General features: G+C 38.8%; 1 protein-coding gene across 3 annotated transcripts in view; it reads left to right on the plus strand.

The window, feature by feature from the left end:
• The window catches only part of LOC136366277 (poly(rC)-binding protein 3-like), a 497,612-nt gene that overhangs the window by 98,759 nt on the left and 382,767 nt on the right, over positions 1-16,086 (plus strand). For all 3 annotated transcript variants that reach the window (XM_066327277.1, XM_066327274.1, XM_066327290.1), the window contains exon 2: positions 5,928-6,065. The gene's annotated coding sequence lies outside the window, so the exon portion shown is untranslated. The remainder of the gene's footprint in view (positions 1-5,927; positions 6,066-16,086) is intronic.

A 16,086-nucleotide genomic window follows, 5' to 3' on the forward strand; every position in this document is an offset into this window, starting at 1 on the left:
TTAGGTAGGTGGTCCAAATACTTCTCTGGCTTTCTTTTCTACAGAGTGGATGGGACATGAGTAGTGATTGCTGATAACCATAAATTTGCAAACTTGAGCCAGGCTTTAGTAATCACAGTGCTAAAATCCTATGGAAAATATTTAAATCTATGTCTTTTCCCCGAGGTGATTGTGCCTAAAGCTGATATGCATAGGGAATGATGAAAAGATGACCATTGTTTTGTGCATTTGTATGTGATATACTGTGTCATTTAGCACTTCTTCTATTTATGCTTTGTTTTTCATGCTTAGTGTAGCTTTTATTGATGTGTTTGATAACATGGCATCAGCTGCAAGGCAGAAATGTTTACTCTGCTGGGGTTTTTTTTTTAACTTTTCAATGTAGATTAAAAAACTTCAGTAGCCCCTGGATGGATAGGCTTAAGCTGAAAATTTACATCTGAGTAACAAATACTATAATGGAGATGAGCCAGACAGAGAAAAGGAAATTTATAATAAGGGACTGCTCTGGCAGTATTAATCTGCCTCATGTAGATTGTGTGATGAATCATCCCGTGTTGCCACAAGGACTGCTGCTGCTGCTGCTGAGCTCTGCCAGCAAGTGGGACAATGAAAAGTGTGCCTCGAAGAGTGGAGGGGAGGGCACACACAAGGGAAGAGGAAAGGGACAAAAAAAACCCCCAGCTATTTAAAACTGGACATGTCAAACCTGGCCAGTATTTCATGTTATATATAACTCAGCCAACTCGTTGGGTAAATCATTTCATATGCTCCATGAAATGCAATTTGCTTCCATGGCCACGCATGACAAAGGTTTCGCGGAACTGCGATTGGCAAAGAGCTCTTCCAGGATAGTTAATTCAGGGTCTGTGAGATTGCTGAGGCATCTTGTCAGAACATTAAATAATCTCACAATGTCATGAGGGAATATCTAATTAAGAGTCCAATTTCTCAAGGGTCTGAGTACCTGTTACAATGTGCCGAGAACCCTTAATTCCCACTGACAAGAGCGGCAGCTTAGGGTGTTCCCAGCAGGCACTTAATAGGATTGTGCCCTAACTTCATTTGGCTGGGGTAAGTCCAGGCCAGTCAGGTGAAGCAACAGTAATGAAACAAGACAAGATAATGACACATAGGGTTACATTCCAGCAGGAATATTATTACTTGCAGATGACGAAACATACCCAGGTGTGAAGTTCCTGTGAAATATAGGAAAATGTTTAAGGATGCTTTCTTAGGGGTTAAATTTGTGCCTTTGAGAAAGATCTGTCTGTATTCATCCCATGCAAAAAGAGCTGTAAAAGGCAACAAGAACCCTTTATCACCCCAGACCATTATTATCATGTGTGAACAAGTGACAGAGTTCCCATCCACGGTTAGGTTTCCAAGAACTTTAGTGATTTAAACAGCCCCATGAGGGTTGTCTGCCTTACAAAGGCAGGCAGTTTTTCATTCGATGTTTGGGAAGCAGAAAGCTTGAGTAGGGGAAATGTGGATGCTGAATTTCCCTGAGCAACATTCTTGGTGAGACCCAAGAGATAGAACAAAATTTGAGGTGGACAGATGAAGACTTACCAGTAAGACTTTTCCTTCCTTCTCATACCTGCAGTTATATAAAGGAGAAGAATGTTAGATGCAGCCAGAAGAGAATAAACATTGAATTTTGCCTTGTGATGCTTCTCGCAGAGACAAAGGTAGAAATAGTATTCTTTTTGTCCTGAAGAACCATTACAAAAAGGACTAAATGAGTAGGGAGCATGGCATTATGTTAAGCACTTTTGGGAGAGTGAAAAGTTAAAATTAATCTTTGTGTTGTCAGGCTCTTAAGTGAGGAATGATGCATTAGACGACCTGATTTTATTTGATTTGTTGGGAAACCAGAGCAGCAGTGATGTTTCTTGAACAGAATTACAGGCTTCATTTAAAGAGAGGGGCAAAGCGCACACATCATTCTGGAGTAGATCAGCATAAGCATTTTCTATATCATGAGTAATGTTTACTGGAAGAAATCAAATTACTGTTACACAGACCATCTGTTTTCTTTGCATGCAATCATGTAAGTGTTTTAGGACAAGCCATCCTTTTTAATCAGTTGTAAATCTCTTATGGCAAGGCACTGTTTTCTGTAATAAAATCTATTTTTATGATAAATGTAAGAGTTTTAAATACTGGTTTCTTCTGCATAAATATAATGTACGTATTGTTCATAACATAAAGAGTAGGGGTGTACATCAATAGTTATTATCTGTCAAGAACTTAATTTTAAGGCTTTTTGCATAGCCATTTTTAGATATTTGTTGGATCTGCAACTCATTGGTGTTCAACTATTATAGCAAATAACATAATGAGTAATACTGTCCATTTATAGCCCAAGAAGTTGATTTCCATCTACATTTAGTAAATGGAGTATAATAAGGTCTCTATTTTGTAGCATGACTGCTGTGATAAAAGTGATTACTGTGGAAGATTATTGTGCATTGTCTAAATACGTACCCTTGGAAATACTGAAGGAGACAAGGCATGGGTTATTAAAAAATGAACCTGTGGAATGACATAATGACATTAAGGAAACTAGAATTTATGGTCCATGAAGGAGTCAACAAGAGAGTGTGATATTTACTTCATGTTTGAGGGTAGCTCATTCAGAGACATAATGGTCCCATTCATTTTAGTGGATGCTGAATTGCGCCTACTCTTTTATTTTTTATCACTGTCAGCTGTCAATTTCTCTGATTCATGTATTGTCTTTGGGTGCACAGAGGTTGCTTTTGAATTCAGAGGAAGCTGAAGGTCTGCCTCTTTAGCAAAGGCTCCTCTGATTTCAAAAGCAGCTGTGTGATTGCCAGAATTTGCTCTGTATTGCATCAAATGACCCTGAAATAAAAGAAAGAAACAAGAACTGTAAGTAACACAATTGGAAATTCCCTAAGCAGGTTGGCTGTCCTTCTCAATGAGGTTGGCAAGCCTGAATTTCATTTGTTCAGACACTTTCAAATCAATGCTATTTTGTCTGAATAATTAAGCTGCTTACTCAGGCTGGAAAAGTGTATGGTGCTAAATTCTTGTGCTTTTTTGGGTAAACATGAAGAGGCAAAGAGGGAGAAACAGATGGACCATGCACCTGGAAAAATTATAGTGCCTATAGTCTGGTGCCAATCCATGGTAGAGTGAAAGTTTTCTGTTCAGGGAAATATCAGGTGAAACAAAGGGCCACTATAAGTCCTCTTGTGAAGGCCGGACTCAAAATCTCCAAGTCCTGTGTATTGCCACTTCACTTTTAGTGAAAAAAAAAAGTGGAACAGGATGAATGGCTTACAAAATCGTACAGGTGATGGAGAGTGATAAAAGATAAAATAAAGCTGTAATAATAGTCTAGTAGTTTTACCTGTTTGCATTTTTTTGTTGTTGTTGTTCAAATTCAGTGTTCTATCTTTGAGTAAATTACTAAAGATGAGATATTTTTTTTGCTTTTTTTTCCTTCCAATTTTTATTCTTCTGTTCACCCTTCTTTTATTCAGAGGGATGAAAACTGCAGGCAAATTAAATTATGTCATTGAATCACAGCAACTCGTTTGTTAGAATAGAGTTCTGAAGGGCTCTGGAGGGTATCGACAATGTCCTAGTCTAAGCAAGAAAAAATTAGATGACCTCACTCCCAGCCTTGTTCTGCTGAATTTGGAGTATCTAGAAGGATGGAGATTGGCCAGCCTCTCCCAACAACCTGTTTCTCAGACTTCCTTTTGTTCCCCTAGAAGCTCATCTGGTTGTTTCTCATGTTCCTCACCAGTTTCAAATCCAGCTGAGGTCTGGCTTCCCCAGTTTCATCCAAGCAGTCCAGAGGAAGGAAGTTCTGCATTGTTCCCAAGTAGCTTTCCCGACCACTTCATCCTCTTGCTCTCCATCTGCTGTGCCTTGCTTGCTTGCCACATGGCAACCTGGGAGGTCCCACTGCACTGGGGAAGCTGTTTCCAGCTTCCTCTTCTGGGCCCCTTTTGCTGTCTTGGCTTTCAGGAGACACATTTCAGTTGGAGCTGTCAAAAAAGTTGATGCAAATATTTGGTTTATATTTTTTTTAGACAAAAAAATATGCTTCCATGTTCACACTCCTAAATATTTTTCAGCAAGATACACAGGGTAAGGTGAAAGATATCAAAACAATCTGTTCCCACAAGGGATTCTTTTTAGCATGATTTTTCATTTGCATGTGAGTAAAATTATTACAGTATTTTGTTTTCTTTTTAATCTTGTTGGGTTTTGCTGGAGTTTCTTGCCTAGAACTTTGGAGCAATCACCATATGAGTTCTTTAGTAGCTTCAGTAGAAAAGGCACTATATTTTCCAGCTGTATGGTCTGGTTTTGTCCAAGAAAGATATTTTGATGGATTTACAATTGTCAAAGAAGACATTGGCCTAGTTTTAAGAACAGTAAATGCTGACACTACTACTTGCAGGTTATCACATTTTTATTATTAAGAAACAATTCAGCAAAATTATTTAATTTACTTAGTAGTAAAGACCGTGGTAAACTATGAATTACTGTTGTCATAGCTACACTGTATTTTGATACAGTAGATTTGTTCATTGAAATCATAATAAAATAATTTGCTCTATAGCAAGTATTACGCATATCTTAAATTACAGTGAATTACTTATTGTAACAAATATCTGGAATTATAAATACAGAACTCCTGACTCCTTTTTAGGTGCAGTAAGTAGAGAATTCTCCTGTTTATTTTAGGAATTTCCTGTGTCTGCAGTGCTGATTACACTGAAGTGGGAATCAATGACAATGTACCATATAGGAGAATTTATTTATAGTAGCTTTATAACTGATCTAAAGTGAGACGATAGATTTCGATACGCTGACCTTTAATAGCAAACTCTCTGAAGAGAAGTTTCCAATTTTACCTCCAAAGTAGCCCCTACTGAAAGTCCTTTGTATTTTTGACTTTGTGAGGCAATTAAAATAATGACCTATGCTTGGTTCCTTTCTCCCTCAGTTATTTCTGTATCTTGGCTATTCAGTTCACAAAATGAAAAAACTTATTCAGGGGATGTCTACAAAGCTAGACATTTACCCATTTCTGCTTTTTATATTGTTCTTAAATGCAGCATGTTTGGGGTTTGCATGTCTGCTTTTCTCTCCTTAACCCATTGTGGTCCAGTGGTTTTAGAGGATATGATCTGTATATGTGTTCCAAAGTCTCCTCTTCCACCTCTTTATCAGATGTGTTTTTAAAGGAAATGGAGCAGAAAACTGACATAGATGGTTATCATGCTTGGCTTTGAACTGGTAGCTCACTTGGTGGCACAGGAAGGAAAAGAGGGAAACAGAAATGACTGGTCACAATTCTAGAATATATTTAGTTCTGAGCAGTTCATCCTTAAAGAGGAAAAGTCTGTAGGTATTAAAAAAAAAAAAAAAAAAAAAAAAAAAGGCCATAATACTAGTGAATAATCTTCATTCTGGATGTTCTGAACTGAAAAACAGTAGAAAAATAGCTTAGAGAAGGCACAGGGAAGAGAATATATGTAGAATGGTGAGATTGAATTAATATTTCAGAACAGATTATTGTAATATCTGAACAGTGGGATAGAAACTAAAAGTAAATGCATCTAACTAAATGCATCTATTTGAAATGCCATCTGTTAACTAGTAAAATTAATTAAACCACTGAAAACTCTACTCACGTATATTATTTCTCTACAACTAAATAGGGCAGCATAAAAGATTCTGGCACTTGCTAAACAGTAATGCCCCTTAGTAAGGCTTCTTATTTTTAAATCAACTCTTGGGGTTCTTATGCCTCAATATTGGCTACTATTGAAGGCAGGAGGCAAGAACTACCTGAATTACAGTATGATTGGAAATTATTGTTCCAGTGCCCTAATACGCCACATTTGATCTCTTTATCTTCTCTGTCACAGGTAACTATCTTACAACCAGAGCAAGAAAAGTAAATTCACTTGGCTGTCCCATATCTCTAAGGAACCTGATGCATGAGTGGACTAGAGAAGAGAAAGAGAGAAAAACCCCAAAGACCTACAGATCATCTGGCTGGCAGGGTGAGTAAATGTCCTGTCATCTCAGTCATGTGTTGTCAGGTACACAGTGAGTGAGCCTGCTTTGAGCATTGCCTCAGGAATTATTTATCCTTTTAGTAATTGTTGAGAAAAAGATCAAAATGGGTCATGCTTGCAGGACTCTGACACTAGTGCCTCATGTGCCTTCAGAAGCACTAAGCCCAATACTTCCTATATTTTCAGTTTTAGTATTGAACTTGGATATGATAGACAGGAAGTTCTGTATAAGGAGCAAGGGCTGCTGTTAAATGTGTGTTCTTGTGCTGTGCTGCCAAAGCCATTTTCAAATGTTGTAGGTGAAACAGAAATTTCTATTACTGAATCAGTCCAAACTCCTCATGATTCAAAAATAGATCCAAAAGAGGAAAGAAAGGAAGAAAATAATTTTCCCAGTGCTGAGTGTACTTTTTAGGAACTTTAAAATCCTATGCATGTGGGCCTGTGTTCCCTGCTTTTCCTAAGCAACTTCTTCTTGTTTGCAAAACACAATAAAGAAAAAATTACCTAGCTGAGAAGCAAACATGCAGTAGCCTTATGTAATAGTCAGAAATTGATTAAATGATTCCCTTTTCTTTCTGGCTTTGTCTGTTTCAAAAGGTGGTAGGAGCAGAGACAGTAGCATGTTCTGGAGCATTTTCTCCAGTTCACAGCAGTGAGTCAGGGGTTCTGTCAAATACCAACAAGCCAATTTAAGGGAATCAAGAGCCACATGTACAGATGATTACTTATTTTTCAAAAGGATGGTATTTTATGTAGTATCTGTGCAATGGAGAAGGGCCTGTTGTGTTCTGACACAGTCATGATTTGACACTAAATGAGGACCAGTGTGACTGAGAGCAATAAAGGTGTTCAACATAAGATGTCAACATAGCTGAAGATTAAAGTTAATAATTTTTTTTATTCTTTAAACCATTTCTATATGTATTGCTTTTGCAGTTCACACATAAAATCAACCTCAGATTCAAATCTTATTGAAGCTTCATGAACATTACTTCAAGAAAATAAGACATTGACAAATGATTAAATGTGTAATTAGAGGTTTCACATTTAGTCTTGCCACTGTAGTGATTTGTGGTTTATTATTTGTCTAATGCACTTCTTTTCTATTTTTTTTTCTTCCCTTCAATGTTGTTAGTCTCTGTATTATTACAGTGAGGAAATTTGTCACAAGGACAATGCTTTTGTTCTCAGCTGCAAGATACAGAGTAGAGTTAAATCAAAGCATAGAAGATGCAATGCACTTCCAACTGCAGTTGGTGGGGGAATTGTGACGTGCTTACATTCTTGGGCCAGCAATGCTGTAGCTGGGAGAACAAAGGGCAGGATGTAGCCACTGTGCTTCTCTGCTGTCATATTTAGGGCTGAAACAGGTGTCTTCAGTAGCCTGTCCCAGGAAGGCTCAGTAAAGGCATGGAGCTGGGACACACAATCTCCCTCTGTAGTGCATGCCAGAATTGGCTGGAAACCTGCAAACGTAGCAGAAACAGCCTTGAAATAGCCTGTAGCAAAGGCTGACCAGAGTCCAGTGCCTACAGGCTGTGAAGTCTGAGCTCTTCTCCAGAGGTAGGTCCCCACAGCAGGATTTTTTTAAAGGACTCATCAGGATTTGTGGTCACCACAGCTGCCCAACAGATTTGTGGGACCTTGCTGTTTGTGTGAAACCAACGGCTCTTCCCTCCCTTTCCAAGCTGCCCAGGGCTGTCCTCTCTCCTTTCTTCCAGCTGCATGAAATTGGCAACTTTGCTCTGGCTGTAGTATGGCTAGTGAAACAGTCCCAGGTCCTCTTTTCCAAAGCAGCTTCTATTTCTGCTGCAGAGGTGGTGTCCACACTGCTTCAAGGTGGGGAGAGCCTGGAAATGGGATCCCTCACATTGAAGTGAGTGTTCCAAGTTATACCTGTGTAGTATAGGTTACTACAAACACCACAGAAATAAACCAGATCTGAGATTCTGGGACTTAGGTTGTTTCAGGCTCACAAGGGCTCTTGAACTTGAAATCAGCATCTTGTTGCTGAGGTGGTGTTGTTTGTGGGACTTCAAAGATAAGAGTGAGAATTGAATTTTTGGTGACAGTTTTCATATGTATGTATGAAATGTAAATTATGTATATATGATGTATAAATTTTTATGTGCTCCTAACTTCCTCTTGATCAAGATTCCACTTAAAGAAATAAGATTTATTCTCTTACTAACATATGGTATCAAGAGTCACATCTTAGAGTAACTTCACACAAGAGAGCTTAGATTTTATTTCTGCTTGGGAATTTGAATTCACATTCATATTAACTTCACCTGGTACTGTTAATGTGAGCAGAAAAAATATGTTGTCATCTTCACTGTTTTAACCTAACTATGACTTATAAATGCACTCCACAGCAATGTTTAACACAGTTTAATTATGTTCTGTTGAAGTATTTTACATGATCCTTACCATTGTGTAATATTATTGTGTTTCTTCATCTTCTTTGTCTCATTGAAAACACTGGGGCCATTTCTTTTAATCCTCTGCAACAATTACAGTAGAAACTTCCAAGACATATTTACAAAATTGTAGCTGAATAAAAAGTGTAAAAAATACTTTTCTTGAGAAACGGTTATGTTAAAAAGGACTTCTGGTTTGTCTTTTGTCTTTAGTATATCTCTTTGTCTTTTGAGCAAGTTTTTCATTGTCATAACATTCTTCAGGTATTATTGCTTCTTTTTCATTGCCGTTTGTTTGTTTGGGGGTTTTTTGGCTTGATTTTGGTTTGGTTTGTTTTGTCCTGGGTTTTGGGGTTTGTTTGGTTGGTTTGGTTTTTGTTTTTAAGCTAGGTAACCAGCAAGAAAATGCTGTTCCAGGAAGTTATAAGCCGTAACTCCAGTACTACCTTTCTTAATATTTTTTTGCAGCTGATATCAATGTCTTTTGAGCAGATGTGTGTTTCTTTAAGGAAAAGAGGTGTTCACATTAAACTTGTGATTTTTCCCTGAGTTACAATAGCTAGTTTATATCTGGAAATCCACATGAGCAGTTCCTGTTGCTCTACTCAATCAGCAGATCTTTAATTGGCTGTCTGGCATTTTTCCCTGCTATCACAGTCCCCATTTGAATCAGAGGTCACTCAAAATTTGTAATAGCTTTCTTCATATCTGACTAACTTAATTAGTGATTGGCTATTATCTCGTCTTCAGGGTAATCATTAAATACGTGCAATAAATCTAGGCCTACAGAAGTAGTGTGTTGTACCATCTTGTGCTGATGGTACAAAACTGTGGGGAGTGGCAGATTCACCTGACGGCTGTGCTGCCATTCAGCAGGACCTTCAAAGGCTGGAGAGTTAGGCAGAGAGAAACCTGATGAGGTTCAGCAAGGGCCAGTGCAGGGTTCTGGGGAGGAATAACCCCAAGTCCAGCACAGGCTGGGGTGTGACCTTATGGAGAGAAGCTCTGCAGAGAAGGAGCTGGGAGCCTTGCTGGGTGACAAGATGACAATGAGGCAGCAGTGCCCTTGTGGCCAGGAGGGCCAGAGGGATCCTGGGGTGCATTGGGAAAAATGTGGCCAGCAGGTCAAGAGAGGTGATCCTGTCCCTCTACTCAGCCCTAGTGAGGCCACCTCTGGAGTGCTGTGTCCAGTTCTGGGCTCCTCAGCACAAAAAAGACAAGGAGGTAATGGAGAGGGTCCAGCAGAGGCCACAAAGATCATTTGGGGTCTGGAGCACCTCTCTAATGAGGAGAGACTGGAAGAGTTGGGGGTGTTTAGTCTGGACAAGACTGAGAAGAGATCTTATCAGTGCATATAAATATCTCAAAGGCAGGTGTCAAGAGGATGATGCCAGGCTCTTTTCAGTGGTTCCCAGTGACAGGATGGGGAGCAAAGGCTGTAAATAAAACCACAAGAAGATCCACCTCAACATGAGGAAGAACTTCTTTACATTGAGGATGTCAGAGCCCAGGGAAGAGACTGCCCATGGAGGTTGTGGAGTCTCCCTCTGTGGAGACATTCCAAACCCACCTGAATGCATTCCTGTGTAACCTGATTTAGGTGACTCTGCCTTGGCAGGGCGGTTGGACTGGATGATCTCCAATGGTCCCTTCAAACTTTAACAATCCTGTGATTCACATCTTGATCTTATTTAGTCTCTTGCTGTAACTCATATTTTGGGTACAAAAATTAAGTGTGGCATCAGCTATCCCATATGATACTTAAGATTTCTTGTCTTGCACTGTGAAGCGGAAGTATAAATCACCCACCCCACAGCAAGATGCATGGTCCTGGTGGCTTCAATGGGTTTTTTGCTTTGCATGAGTCACAGTTTAAAGATTTCAGTATTCACCTTCCTTATGAGAAGCTTCCAGAAAAGCACATGGCACATGGCAGCTATGGGCTGCCATCCATAATATTTAGCTGTGCTTAGGAATGAATAATTTATGTTTTGGAACCCTCATATAGATGTATATTTTGACAACACTGTTTGGTTTTTCATTTTTTAGACAAATTCCTGCTTTTCACAGTAGATTGAGCAGCTTTTGCTTCTTCTGAGCCATAGAAATCTAGTGTGTAAATTCATTTGAGCTTGAGGATTACTACCCTTTTAGCATTTATGATCAAAACTGTTAGCAAGACGCTTGGGGCAAACTCCTTACTGGAATGAAATAACATGGGCTATTTGAAGTCAACTGGTTGAGCCATTCCAATACACAGTAGAAAGGAAACTGGCCTCTGGTTCTTATGCCAGTGGAATGTGCTGGAGTTTTTACATATAGTACTAGCATATATAGAGTACAAAATTTGGTGGCAAAGTATATTTTCTGCAGCCTGCCTGACTCAGTGTTAGAATCACAGAATCATTAATGTTGGAAGAGACACTTGAGGTCATTAAATCCAACCATTAATCCAACACTGCCAAGTCCACCACTAAATCATGTCCCTCAGTGCCACATCTACATGTCTTTTTAATACCTCCAGGGATGGTAACTCATAAACTTCCCTGGGCAACTTATGCCAATGTTTTCAGTGAAAAAAATGTTTCCTAATATCCATTGTAAACCTCCCTTGCTATATTCTATAAGTGCTTGGGTGGTCTATAACAGAATCCCATCAGGATATCTGCCCTATTGGCCTTCCCTCTAAACATTCATAAACCTTCAGCCCATCATAAAGCTCTAGACAGTGGAAATGCTTCCTTATCATACAGGACTGCCCCAAATACCTCTCCTTCCTTGCCTATTGCTTCTAAAGAGTTTAGAACTCTAAGGAGTATGGCCATATTGTTTGGACTCCCTAGATGCTACAGTGTTACAGATGCTATATTTAAACTTAAGAGCTAAATCAGATATTTTCATTGACTAGGAAATAGTGTGCAAAGTTTGAGGCCTGTAATGTAGATGCAAAAATTACAGATGCTGAGATCCCTGAAAATGCAAGTTCAAAACAAACTTTGCAGCTCAGATTGAAGTTCTGTTTAGGTGAAATGGTCCTTTTTTATTCTCGTACATATTTTTGCCTTTTTAGCATGGAAGTATTATGATATATTACAGCCATTCCTTCAGAAAACTTGGGCAAAAACTTTCTCTAGGTCACAAGGAAGAATAGCCACAAGGGAAATGGTGCTTGTTTTCTAAAATGCATACATTCTGTTGTGCATTGCTGAGTAGCAGGGGGCAAGCAATTGGGAAGAGCTGATTCACTGAGATGATTATGGAGAGGAGAGTTAGCACTGTGAAGTGAATTAATGCGAAAATTTTTATTGCTTACTTGTTTCCAGGCTGGATTTTTTCCATCACAAGAACCTCAAGCACAAAAGCCTCAGGGCCTTTTTTCTTAGAGGGGATCATCAGTTTTTTGATCACTGAGTTCTTTAGGAACTTTGATAGATATCACATAAAGCTCCTGGATGAAACAGAGCATGTGCAATTTGACTTGATACTCTGACTGGGCATCAGGCAGGCCTGGTCCCAGGGTGGAATATTCACAGCTGGTTTCTGTCATTTCAAACACAAGACAACAATGCATAAACCCTGAAGCTGTTCCTCTAGTTTTCTCCTGTTCTACTGTTCTCTGCACAGATGATGTAATTTATATGCTTATGCATATATAATAAATATATAACATATACTTGCTACAAAGGAATAAAATGCCATTCCCAAGAGCTGCTGTAGTCAGCCTGTCCTGGAATTCCCAGCATGGACCAAATTTCTTGTAGTGCTATGACACACCAAGGCTGAGGACTTTTAGCAGAAAGGGATGCACTCAGAGAGCAAAGTAAGTGATGTTAACTTTAACGGTTGTGTGAAGTACCTTGAATCTCATGTCCAGATTTTCAATAAAAGCCCTATTAAAAGTATAGTAAACACTTCACAAATATTATTGAGTTATTCTGGACTTAGGGAGGAAGCACAAGTGTACTGGAACTTACCAAAAGGTCACAAACCTTTTGATGTAACAGAAAGTCAACATTTCTCTTTCTAACCACCTAATCCATATAAGAGAAGACTAAATTTATTTCCCACAAATCAGTAACAGCTACCTCTTCTTGCTTACCTCCCACTACATCTATTTTGATGAAATAATTGTACTCATTCTTGCTAAAATATTAGCATAAAATAATTAGTATTTGTATTTAAAGCAGTGTGTGCGTGAGCTTTGTAGGTAACGCTGTGTTAAGGTGGAAAATGTTATTTCATTCACTGGTTTTTGGCAGCCCAATGTTGTGCATAGAACTGAAGTTTATTAAGTTGCTCTTCCAGTTGTGAGCAACGAAAATGCTTCTGCTTTGCAAGACATCTGGTAAATTTGGGGTACCATTGTTTAGTATCTTTTGAAGATTGACAGCAAGGTAGCAATTTCTCTATGGTATTTTTAGGTTATAATATAGATAATAATGTCATTGATAGGTGTGAACTGAGACTAAAAAGGATGACAGCTTTTTTAATGAGGCTCATTCCTTTTTTCTTGTTAGACACCTTTTTGGAGTGGAAGGTGGGATGTAGGTAGGGTAAATGGAAGTCCCTGTGGAATTTTTGAGACTAAATGAAAGAAAAAACAATTCTGGTGAACTTTGTAGGAGAATTACTGGTTTCCTCACTTATGTGATTGCCTCTGGCTGTTGTATTTAAGAGGCAGTAAAACTTGTCCACAAGAAAAATTAATCATTTGGAGCAATAAAGATTGGAGGTTAATGAAAATGAGAAGCAACTTAAGTAAATGAGTAAAGCCAGTGGGAAAGGCCAGGGCGACTGAAGCAATATTCAAGCAACATTCAAAAATAAATTTGGGAGATGGAAAGACAGAAAATTGGTATGATGGGACTGATAATACTTTTGTTCCCACAATATTTGGCATTTATTTACTGGTTTGTCTTTATGCATATAAACAAGCCTCCCACCAGCCTGTGTCTCAGTGTATCTGACTCCACTTCACACATTAAATTTTTCTCTATGCTTACCAAAACTTTTTTTAAAAAATACTCTAAATTGAAACCTAAAGTAACTTAAATAGTTTTTTGTTAAAATGAAGAGCTCCTTAAGAAAGCAAATGAAATATTAAATCTATATCTTCAGTGTTCCCTAGCCTTTTGGCTTTCTTTTTCCTCAAGCAACTCAGGACTAACCTGGGAGATTTTACTGACTTTAAATGCATTAAATATATTGATCTGCAAAAAGCTTTGGCGCCAGGCTGTCTGTAGCCTGTGTCATACTGTTAGAAAGGAAATGCTCCTGATTTTGTCTACAGAAAAAAACAAAATGAAAAACATTATCTGAGGTTCTGATTACTGTGAGAGCTGGAGAGGCCAGGGGAATTGGCTAATAGCAGCTTGTATTGCAATTAGAGGGGAAGAAATTGGTGAAGAGCAGCAATTATTCTTTTTAGCATCTCAGAAAACATTAAATTTATAACTTTTGAAAAATCACTTGTCCAGAAACAACCTCTATATTCACTATATACCTACTCACCAGGCTCAGCAGCATTTTGGAGGGGATACTTCACATATCTTTTCCTATTTATAACATCATATTCTTTCTTCATAGTGATGTTCTCTTGATGTCAGTACAGTCTTCCTTAAGTTCTGGACTAGTTTCAAGCTGCAAGTGGATCATATAAAGCCACTCATATTTATCTTTTCTATTTTGCTAAGTTGCTTAGGTTCAATGATTTGCCCCTATAAGCCTTTTAGTCATGTGAGAGGTTAGTTATCCAAACACACTCCCCTTGCAATTTAAAACTCACACAAAGTGTCCAGCACCATCTTCTCACAGGAGCACTGAGTCAAGGCTTCTGCTACAGCACGGATTGAATTGTTGTTTTCTGTCATAGAGTTTAGCTAAAAGTAATGTTACTTTGGTCAGTGAAATCAATCTGGGTTCATCCCAAATAGTTAAAGTATATGACTGCTGTCCTGAGCCACTTCCTACTTCATTGGATGATGACTTTTTCCATCATTAATTGCCTGAAGAAACTTGTCCTTCAGTCAAACTTCAATGGGAATTCTAAACTTTAGAATTTAGCTGCACTGCACAAACATATCCCCTTGGTGGTGGTATCCACCACCTTAACACCACACAAAACTCCTCTATTCCCACCAGCAGCCACCCACAATTCCCTGGTCGCATCACACTCCTGTCTTCCCTGTCAGACCATAGCTGAGCTATTTTTTGCATTTTGCCATACAGAAGAACATCTTCTACCCCTCTTACCAGCAACCCTTGCACATGTACCTACCTGTTCAGGTTTCATACAGCCACAGGCACCTCAAGTCCCTTCCTCTTCCCTCCTGAACATCGTGTAGAGCAGTGCAGGGAGTACCAAGAGGAGTGGCCTTGGCATGGGCACGCCTCTTTCAAGTTAACCACATTGAACCTGAAGATTAGGCATGCTTCTGGGTGTTGTCTGCTCCCAGATATGGGAGTAGGTTTGAGGTTTGTGGGTTTTAAAAAAAAAAATTTGTATGAGCTTTCGTCTTTTTTTTTTTTATTAAATCATTTTTTGTATTACTACTGTTATAGTTGTCCAGACCTCAGTGCCAGAGATTGCAGCTGTTTTATATTTTCATTTTACTTAGGTAAAATATACTCTTATATAGTATACAGTCTTGCCTAGAAAATTTCCCCAGGGATCCATTTTTCTGAATGTCAGTGCCACCTTCACAGGTGCTGCTGTTTTGCTTTCATTAATTCTGATGTGTGATTATCCTCCCAAAGAGGAGAAAAACCTTCCTGTATGGCTGTTTGCTAACCAAGACAATGTTCCAGGTGAAATGTCTCTTCTCATTATAGCCAGTTCTTAGTTGGTGCCTACCAGGTGGTACTGGGATTTCTTGTGCTCTGCAGCTCTGCTCAAGTGAGACAAGCAAACTCTTCTGGTAAGGTAAACCTGCATTGGAAATGGAAGTAGTGTGTGTTTCCTACATTATGTCTGATTGTTATGTATGGTAAATATATATATTGATGTATAGTTTCTTAAAGGAAGTGTTTTACCAGAGTTGTCTATCTGTGCTGTCCTTCAGCTCTGAAATGAGGTATCACATAGCGCATTAGTAGAGTTAGTGCTGGGGAGTTTTAAAGTTATTTTCTGTTGTATGGCTGTAAAGCATTCTTTCTGTGTTAAATGAAGGATGAGGGATTGGAAGTTGTCTTTTTTGGTTTTTGCTATCAGAGGTGATTTAATTGCTGAAAAGAGCAGGCCTGTTTAGTCTCCCTGGTACTAGTGTCTCAGAGTAAGGTGAAGGCAGAGGGGGTTGAGATGGGGGGAGGAGAGATTTGAAGTTGTTCAAGAATTACTTGAACACTGGTACTGTTTTCTCTTTGATCAGCTTGACCTGTGCTCTTTAGCAGAAACTCAAATTAGGAGCACAGGATTGGAAGGGACCTCCTAGGTAATCCTGTATTTTCTCTTGCCATTACAGCTGCTGTAGTATATAAATCTCTGAGAAGGTTGTTATAGTATATCTCCAGTTTAACAGGGTTCTTTGCCCTTTTATAGGCTGGCTGTTCTGTAGGTGAGCTTCTGTGGAAATTGGAAGCCTTCT

This window comes from Sylvia atricapilla, chromosome 1 (genome assembly GCF_009819655.1).
Source record: "Sylvia atricapilla isolate bSylAtr1 chromosome 1, bSylAtr1.pri, whole genome shotgun sequence".
Classification (NCBI taxonomy): Eukaryota; Metazoa; Chordata; class Aves; order Passeriformes; family Sylviidae; genus Sylvia; species Sylvia atricapilla.